Source organism: Eriocheir sinensis, chromosome 20 (assembly GCF_024679095.1).
Source record: "Eriocheir sinensis breed Jianghai 21 chromosome 20, ASM2467909v1, whole genome shotgun sequence".
Taxonomy (NCBI): Eukaryota; Metazoa; Arthropoda; class Malacostraca; order Decapoda; family Varunidae; genus Eriocheir; species Eriocheir sinensis.
This window is the reverse complement of record NC_066528.1, coordinates 2,124,697-2,134,829: the sequence shown is the minus strand read 5'-3', so window position 1 is coordinate 2,134,829 and position 10,133 is coordinate 2,124,697. Positions and strand designations below refer to the sequence as shown.

Below are 10,133 nucleotides of genomic sequence, written 5' to 3'. Positions count from 1 at the left end.
CCACCACCACTACTTATAAGAACTTAGAAACATAGGGAGTCTGCAAGAGGTTGGTAGGCCTAAGCAAAGCTCGTGTAACCCAAACCCCACCTAACCTCACTATCCATGAATCTATCTAACCTTTTCTTGAATGTAACTATCGTATTGGCACTCAAAACATGACTGCCAGGCCTGTTCCACTCATCCACCACTCTTTGTATTGGCACTCACAACATGACTGCCATGCCTGTTCCACTCATCCACCGCTCTTTGTATTGGCACTCACAACATGACTGCCAGGCCTGTTCCACTCATCCACCACTCTTAGTATTGGCACTCACAACATGACTGCCAGGCCTGTTCCACTCATCCACCACTCTTAGTATTGGCACTCACAACATGACTGCCAGGCCTGTTCCACTCATCCACCACTCTTAGTATTGGCACTCACAACATGACTGCCAGGCCTGTTCCACTCATCCACCACTCTTAGTATTGGCACTCACAACATGACTGCCAAGCCTGTTCCACTCATCTAGTATTGGCACTCACAACATGAGCCTGTTCCATTTATCCACCACTCTGTTAGTCAACCAATTCTCACCTATGTCTTTAGTGAATCTGATTATGTCTAACTTAAACCCATTGCTACGTGTCCTACTCAGCTCACTTAACACAAACCTTATTAACATCCCCCTCATTAAAGCCCTTCATCCATTTGTAAGTTTCGATCAAGTCTCCTCGCACCCTTCGCCTTTCTAGAGAATGCAGATTAAATGTTGAAGTTTATACTCCTTCTCTTCCTCTTCCACATCCAACTCCTCAACCACTACCAACATCAACATAACCTCCATCAGACCCACATCCACTTTCTCCTCCTCCTCCTCCTCCACTTCAATGTCTCTAAAATTCGTGGCTTCATTTATCAGACATGAAGGGTGTCTGGCAGATGGTGGTGGTGGTTGGGGAAGAGGTCCTCGTGATGGTGGTGGTGGTGGTGATAGTGGTAGTGGTAGTGGTAGTGGCAGTAGTAGTAGTAGTAGTAGTAGTAGTAGTAGTAGTGGTAGTGGTGGTGGTGGTGGTGGTCATGGTATCTCGTGCCCCGCTAACGCCTCTAGTATTGCCGGCAGCACACGAGGAGGAGGGGGAGGAGGAGGAAAAGCACCTACAACTCATTAAATATTCAGGCGCCGTGGAAAGTTTATTAATTCCCCAAAGTTGAAGAAACAACGTTAGGCTCAAGAATAATTGACATATTTGAGCAAGTCCTCCCGTAACCGAATCAGGGGGCGAGGCGTTAACACACATCCCGGGCATTCTTGGGAAACTAAGCTCATGAAAATAACAAGAGGTAATTTGGGTGTTATTAGGAGGTAGTAGGAGCAATAGTAGACTTGGTAGGACTTATAATTTGGGCTCAGGTTCTATACCCTGAACAAGCTAGAGCTATTGAAGTAGTAGTAGCAACAGTGGACTTCAATAACAAGACATCTAAGTTGGGCGATATTAAGAGGTAGTAACAGCAATAGTAGACTTGGTATGACTTATAATATGAACTTCGGTTACTTACTCTATACCCTGAACAAGCTAGAGTTATTGAAGTACAGAAGTAGCAATAGTGGACTTCGTATGGAATTAACAAGACATCTAAGTTGGGTGATATGAAGAGGTAGTGAGAGCAATAGTAGACTTGGTAGGACTTATAATATGAACTTATGCACTCTGCAAGAGGCCGGCTGGCCTATAAAAGGCAGCTCCTGTATACTCAACCCCACCTTACCTCACCATCCATGGCTTTATCTAATCTCTTCTTGAATGTATCTATGGGTATCTTAAATTGCTGACCTTCTTCATCAACACCAAGCACCACACAAGGAGATTTCGTAGTATTTGGTGTCTGGTTTGGGGGCTTACAAACTTGCTGTACTGTCTGTGTGCTCTGAATGTCTATGTATATCCATGTAAATTTAACTCTATTTATCTATCTGGTAATAGTATTAATATCTAGTAGTAGTAGTAGTAGTAGTAGTAGTAGTAGTAGTAGTAGCATAACAACAATAATAATGATAATGATATAATTTTAGTAAGAGTAACAGCATTAAGTATACTTAACAAATAAGAAAGATGCAGGAATCAATAATTATAAGCCCCTCCGAGGCATACCCATTGACTAATTTCGTAGCAACTTTTGAGATTATTGAGTAAATGGTGAGTGTGTAGCGTGTATGTAGTTTGGTGTGAAAAGTAAGAAAGTGAGAAAGCCATTCGTGAGTTTTTGAACTCTTCTTTTTGTTGTTGAGAAACATTAGAGAAACGTCGAGATATTGTCCGGAGGCATTGTTCTGAGAGTGGTCAGGAAATGTCAGGGGGCATTATCGCGTGGGTCGTCATCGGGTTGTCCATCGTGTCCAAAGAGTGCCAGGGGTCTGTCAGGGGTCAGTAGGTCGTGTAATCAAGTTATCAGTCCGTGTCCAAAGAGTGCCAGGGGTCTGTCAGGGGTCAGTAGGTCTTGTAATCGAGTTATCAGTCCGTGTCCAAAGAGTGCCAGGGGTCTGTCAGGGGTCAGTAGGTCGTATAATCAAGTTATCAGTCCATGTCCAAAGAGTGCCAGGGGTCTGTCAGGGGTCAGTAGGTCGTGTAATCGAGTTATCAGTCCATGTCTAAAGAGTGCCAGGGGTCTGTCAGGGGTCAGTAGGTCGTATAATCGAGTTATCAGTCCGTGTCCAAAGAGTGCCAGGGGTCTGTCAGGGGTCAGTAGGTCGTGTAATCGAGTTATCAGTCCGTGTCCAAAGAGTGCCAGGGTCTGTCAGGGGTCAGTAGGTCGTATAATCGAGTTATCAGTCCGTGTCCAAAGAGTGCCAGGGGTCTGTCAGGGGTCAGTAGGTCGTATAATCGAGTTATCAGTCCGTGTCCAAAGAGTGCCAGGGGTCTGTCAGGGGTCAGTAGGTCGTGGGTCGTCAGGAGTTGTCAGTCCGTGTGTTTTTTTAGTCTGGCTGAGCCGCTGTCTCCCCAGAAGAGTCTCAGCCATAACTTTGGTGTTGTCTGTTGGTCTGGATAAGCCGCATTCTCCTCATAGGAGACTCACTCTTACCAACACGCAGCACCGTTTTTTTGTTGTTTTATGATTTTTTTGTTCTTTTTATAGTTAGTGACGCTCTGCCCTGCTGGGGGGATTTCTTCCCCGCGCGGCAGTTCCTCTTGGAGGCGTCAGTCATTATGATTATGGTGATTTGTACCGGTGACCTAAGCTGATATAAGGGTCACAGCTCGTCTGGCTACTTCTTAGGAAGGTCAGCACGTCTTGCGGGAACTTCAACGCCCCCCCCGCCGGACCTTCGGGATCCCCGGCACCGCCATGGACGCCCCGGGGGAGCCAGGGCGCCCTACCGGGGCCCCTCCAGTCCTGCGATGCTCACCAGCAAGACCAAGGACTCGCTGGTGCTCCCCAGCCCCGACGATTCGAGGAGGGCGGGTGCAAGAACGCGCTTCTCAAAAGTGCCAGACGGGATTATTAAATCAATCACAAACACTGTGAGGGCGCCGCGCACCGCGTTTGTAGGTTCTGGGATGGAAAGTCGGAAGGCCTCGGGAACGGGACAGCATCAACAAAATAGAAAGAAAAACTCGAGACGGCTTTCGGTGCGGCATTCGATTCCCTCTTTCTTCCTCACTTCCCTTCCACCCTCTGTTTCTTCCTTGCTCTCCAACTCTCTTTATATTTCTTTATATTTCTTTCTTATTCTTTCAAACCTTCTTTTTTTTGTTTTGTTCTTTTTAATCAAGGGTATAGTACGAAGAGGATGTGGGTTAGTGGTGAGGTACAGGTGGGGAATAGGAAAGACAGTAGGAGTGTACAATTGTATGGTCTCTCTCTCTCTCTCTCTCTCTCTCTCTCTCTCTCTCTCTCTCTCTCTCTCTCTCTCTCTCTCTCTCTCTCTCTCTCTCTCTCTCTCTCTCTCTCTCTCTCTCTCTCTCTCTCTCTCTCTCTCTCTCTCTCTCTCTCTCTCTCTCTCTCTCTCTCCAATGACTTTGGAAGCTTACCATAGACGATAAGACTAAAAAAATTAGCTTGCATTCTTTGGCGAGACGTGGACTGCGTGGGGACTCACTTGATGGGTTTTAAATTTATAATGGAGATTAACAAGGGCGATTTAGATGTAGTAATTAAATTATTATATGTCTCCTCGCTCCCGTCTTGTAAAAAGGTAAACATCTTAAGATATTTACATAACTAAGAAATGCGTCCATACTTGCCTCTTCCTAACTTATCCTAATACTAATTCCCCTTATACTAATTCTTCCTCATACCAACTCGCCTTCATACTAACTCACTCGCCCTCCCAATAATTAGTCGAGTCACCTGTCTGGATCAAAGGGTCTGTGTGCTCTGAATATCTTTGTAAATCCATGTAAATTTAACTATCCCCCTATTTATCTCGCTGGTAATAATATTAATATCTAGTAGTGGTAGTAGTAGTAGTAATAGTAGTAGTAGTAGTAGTAGCATATCAATAATAATGATAATGATAACTGTGTGAGCAGCAGCGGCGCCGTGACAGATGCGAAGAGAGAAAGGGCGGGAGACGAGGCGAAGTAAGGGAGCGTGAGGAGGTACTGCAGGAGGCGCCGAGAGGAGTGATGCAGTTGTATTGGGAGATAGGGAGGGAAGCAAGGCGAAGCAAGGGATAAAGCAGCGTGAGGAAGTACCGTATGAGCGGCGGCGACAGCGTGAGAGAAATGTGACGAAATAAAGGACGGGAGGCGAGGCGAGAAGCAAGGGAGAAGAAAGCAGCGTGCGGCGGTACTGTGGGAGGCGCCGAGAGGAATGAAGCAGAAGTGTCGAGAGAAAGGACAGGAGGCGAGGCGAGGTAATTATAGGAAGAGGTGGCGTGAGGAAGAACTGTGTATGGGCGGCAGAGAGAGAGAGAGAGAGAGGCAGATGCGTTGAGAGCAAAGATGGAAGCGAGGGGAAATAATGAAGCAAGCATCGTGAAGCGGCACTATCGGGGCCCAAAGAACATAGCCTAAGTAAGACATGAAGTTAGGCGCAGTAAGATAAGCTAACGTAAGATATATAAGGTAAGGTAAGGTAACGTAAGGCAAAGGAAGATAAGCTGACGTAAGATATATAAGGTAAGGTAAGGTAACGTAAGGCACAGTAACGTAAAATGACAAAATAATGTAAGATAAGGTTGGTAAGGTAAGGTATGTGAGGTAAGTTAAAGTAAGGTAGCATAAGGTAGACGCAGTGGTATTCATTGCGCGGCTCGCGAGCCGCTGGCGGCTCGCAATGACTCAATTCACGGCTCTCGAAAAATATATAAATTAATTAATAAAAAAAATACATAGAAAAATAATTTAATAATTTATCAAGAAAGATATATATTTTCATGAGGTGAGATGGAAGACAAAGTCACAGTAAGCGATAACATTCTAACATCCCTGCCCTAGTCGTACAGAAATCATACGTGTCTACTACGGGAAAACTCTCATTTACTATATTGCACTTGCAGCCCAGTACTACTTAATTTAATTAGTTGAGTTACGCTAACTTGCAGTAGCTGCGGCTCTCTAAATCAATGTGTTTAACCAAAGTGGCTCTCTTGCAAAAATTAGTGAATAACACTTACCTCTGCACATTGACCGCCTAAAGGTTACCTCGCATAACCTCTCATATAATACGTCTTTTCTTTATATCCCTTCCCCTTGCGCTCTGATGTTCGGTGATAAAAGCTCATACCCACTTGACACTCTCCTCCTCCGTACGTTGACTGCCTAAAGGTTAAACTAAACCCACTCATTCCTATCCTTCAACATAACTCCTCCTCGTGTCATCCTGTCCACCACGTCGCCCTCATTCACCGCCCTCCCGCCTGCCTCACCCACTCATGCCTCACCCACCACAACCACCACCACCACCACCAACACCACCAACACCACCACCACCACCACCACCATCCTCGACCTTTCCTCACTCACGCCACCCCTACACACACTCCCATCCTGTCCTCTCCCTACCCCGCCCACGCCCACGCCCACACCCACACCCTCAATCATCCAATAGTCTCAGACCCGCGAGGCACACACACACACACACACACACACACACACTACTTTTCCCCCACTCTCTCTCTCTCTCTCTCTCTGTCATATTCCTCCTCCGTTTATTTATCTTCCTTCAGTTACTATTATTCTTTCTATCTCATTCCCTCCCCTTCTCTCTCTCTCTTTCCATCTCACTCCCTCTCCTTCTCCCTCCCTTTCCCCCTTCCCCTCTCAGTAATTCTATCAGTCATTCTTACGCCTCTTCCTTCAGTCCTTATCGTTCCCTCACTTCTGTACAAGCGTGTCCTGGTGCCCATATTCACGCTCTCTGATTCCATCCCCTCCCTCGTTGAAATGCAGATCACCTTTTTTATTAGTCAGGGTATAACAAGTCTTTCTCCAGCTTCCTGCCCCGATGTTTTCATTCTCTCTCCCCTCTGCTCTGCCCCTCGAGGGAACACGCGCCCAGCCAGCAAGTGTTCTCCCTTCCCTTTAATCCCCTTCCTACCCTTCCTTCCTTCCCCTACCTCTTTCTGTGTCTCTTTCCCGTCCCTCCTTCCTTTCCAGTCCCCTTTTTTCGCTTTCCCTTCCCTCACCTTCCTCCTTCCCCTTCTCTTCCCCTCCCTTGACGCGACTCTATTCTTCCCTTCCTTTCGTCCTTTCTTTTCCCTCCCTTCCTTCCCTTCCCTTGACGTGCCGCTATCCTTCCCCTTATTCCTTCCCTTCCCTTCTCTTCCCTCCTTCACCGCCCCTTCCTTTCCCCCTTCTTCCTCGTTCCATCACCTCTTTCCTTCCTGTCCCTTCCCCATACCTTCTTCCCTCTTTCCTTCCCTTCCATCTTCCTTCTCGTTCCTTCCCCGTCCCTTCCTCCTTTCCCTTCCCCTCCCTCCTTCCCCTTGCCTTCCCTTCCCTTCCTGTCTTTCCTTTCCTAACCCTTCATTCGCCTCTTAGCTTGTCCTCCGTTACGTTTTCTTCCCATTGCAGGTGTTCCTTTCTCCTCTTTCCCTCCTCTCTCCCTCCCTTCTTAATTCACTTTCCCTTCCTCCTTCCCTTCTACCTCTTCCCTTCCCTTCACGTCTCTCTTAGCTTGTCCTCCATTCAATTTCCTTCTCGTTGCAAGTGTTCGTGCGTGCGCCGGAGATCAACAGCTTCATCGTGTTAGCATTGTGGTGAGTCAGCCGGGAAGGTTCACTGCTCGGCACGAACTAATATTTGTCAACACCTGATCCCTCGTGGGTGTCGGATCAGCCTGGCGACGGTTGCATTGGATTCCTTTACTGACACACAGACGCATTCACTCCCCTCTGCAGCCGTGGATTGCTGCGTCATGTAGTTGTTAATGTTTGAGGCTTGTATTCTCAGCTGCAACAAACTTCCTAAGGTCACAGAGGACATCAGTCGCGTTCTCATAAGTGTTTTTTCACGTTAGCCTTGTCAAACTAACACTTGGCCCATAAAACTACCCATGGAAATACCAACACAGCCTTTACCAAACGCTTTTAGCTCTCCCAACAAATGTTTTCAAAGGCCACAAAGGAGATCAGTCGAGTTCTCATGAGTGTTTTCTAACATTCATGGTACAGAAGCCTTGTCAAACTATCACTAGGGTCATAAAACTACCCATGGAAATAATTAAAACCTATACAAATGCTTTCGCCTCTCACACCAAATGTTTTCAAAGGCCACAAAGGAGATCAGTCGGGTTCTCATGAGTGTTTTTCTCATGTTCATGGTGCAGAAGCCTTGTCAAACTATCACTGGACTCAAAACTACCCATGGAAATAAGAACATAAGAACATAATAACGTAGGAGTCTGCAAGAGGCCGGTAGGCCTGTACAAGGCAGCTCCTTTGAACCTAAGCTCCCGTGTATCTAACCCCACCTAATATCGCTGTCCATGAATTTATCTAATCTATTTTTTTATGTGACAATTGTACTGGCACTCACCACGTGACAGCTGAGCCTATTCTACTCACCCACCACCATGTTAGTAAACCAATTTTTGCCTCTGTCCCTGTTGAATCTGAATTTATCCAGTTTAAACCCATTACTTCGTGTCCTACCCGGTTCTCTTACCAACAAAACCTTATGAATATCCCCCTTATTAAAGCCCTTCATCCATTTATAAACCTCGATCGTGTCTCCACGCACTCTTCGCCTTTCTAGAGAATGCAAGTTTAACTGTCTGAGTCTTTCCTCGTATGGCAAATTTCTCAACCCCTAAATCATCTTAGTCATCCTCCTCTGCACCGATTCTAACATTTTGATATCCATTCTATAGTAAGGTGACCAGAACTGAGCTGCATAGTCAAGATGAGGTCTAACTAATGCTAAATATAGTTTGAGGAAGACTTCGGCGCTTCTGTTGCTTACGCTCCTTGAAATAAATCCCGGTACCCTATTTGCTCGATTTCTAGCTTGAATGCATGTGCCCTTGGACGGAGATCAGAGCTCACTAAGACCCCTAAATCCCTCTCGCACCCAGACCTGCTTATGAGAGTGTCATTTAAGCAATAGTAATGAGAGGGGTTGTTCCTACCTACACTCAGAATACTGCACTTCCCTACATTGAACTCCATCTGCAATTTATCCGCCCAGTCATACAATCTGTTTAGTTCACCCTGGAGAATACTAGCGTCCTGATCCGACTCAATTACTCTACCGATCTTGGTATCATCTGCAAACTTACTGACATCACTACTAATTCCTGTATCTAAGTCACTGATATAAATAATAAACAAAAGTGGACCTAATACCGAACCTTGTGGGACCCCACTCGTAACACACCCCCAGTCAGATCTTTTACCATTGATTTGCACTCTTTGCTTCCTATTGCTAAGCCACGCCTTGACCCAGTTCAAAACTTTACCCTCTACTCCGTGAGCCTGTAATTTAAGCAACAGTCGTTGGTGAGGGACTTTGTCAAACGCTTGACTAAAATATACTATCTATCTATACTAGCTAATATATACTAACACAACCTATACAAATGCTTTAGCCTCTCACAACAAATATTTCCCAAGGTCACAAAGGAGATTAGTCGCGTTCTCATGAGTGTTTTTTCATGTTCATGGTGTAAAAGCCTTGTCAAACTATCACTAGGCTCATAACACTACCCTTGGAAATACTAACACCATCGCTGCGAAAGCCTTACCAAGTGTTTGAGGATGTGGGCCCAAGACACCTGCCCGATCAAAGCCTTCAGACCTACCCTCGCCTCCACGCCAACACAGTGCGGGACGAGCTCAACATTTTGCTGCTGTGATGACGAATCCCCGAGGCCGTTCACCCAATTTAGAGAGTAGATTAGGCGCTTCCTTGTTGTCTTCATGTCGACTGAATTCCTAATGGACATGTCTGCGAGGAACTGCTGGGAGACGATGAGTTTGTTTGTGTGAGAATGTATTTATGTGTATGTATGTATGTGTGTGTGTTTGTATGTATGGGCAGAGGGGTGGTAAGGAAGAGATTAGCGAGATTTTAGAGAGAGAGAGAGAGAGAGAGAGAGAGAGAGAGAGAGAGAGAGAGAGAGAGAGAGAGAGAGAGAGAGAGAGAGAGAGAGAGAGAGAGAGAGAGAGAGAGAGAGAGAAACAACAGATAGAGACAGAGAGGTATGTCGTGGATGAACCGTACATGAAGGCATTGAAATATATATAGGCAAAGACAACCACGACAACCCTCAGACGAAGACCTTTTTGATAAACACAGTAATGCCACGAACACCTACCAGCCCCTCCCCTGAAGAGCAAGGTGTATGCTCCCTGCACCCGCCAGCCCTAACACATGACTCAGACACCTGGCGCCGCACGTGGTAATATTTAGGCAAAGCCAAGAACCGTAGGGAGAAGAATAGAAAGAGGCTGGGTATAACATGGAGATAGATGGATAGAGATAAGTAGATACATAGATAGATATATAGATAAAAGAAAAGAGAAAAGAAAGATAAAGTAGAAGAAAAAGAAGAAGACAAAGAAGAAGAAGAAAAAGAGATTGAGATAGATAGACAGACAGAGATGAATAGATAGATAGACAGATAGATAGATAGAGAGAGTAATCTAACTCTAAGAAAGGTGGACGACGTTAGGAAAGGCCGCTGCTGCAGTGAACTA

General features: G+C 45.8%; 1 long non-coding RNA gene across 1 annotated transcript; it reads left to right on the top strand.

The window, feature by feature from the left end:
* The first annotated feature begins 2,111 nt into the window (after positions 1 to 2,111).
* On the top strand, positions 2,112 to 3,484 carry LOC127001388 (uncharacterized). The gene is made up of 2 exons (XR_007755240.1): positions 2,112 to 2,422; positions 2,800 to 3,484. It is a non-coding gene; the product is annotated as an uncharacterized LOC127001388 (long non-coding RNA).
* Positions 3,485 to 10,133: the final 6,649 nt, after the last annotated feature.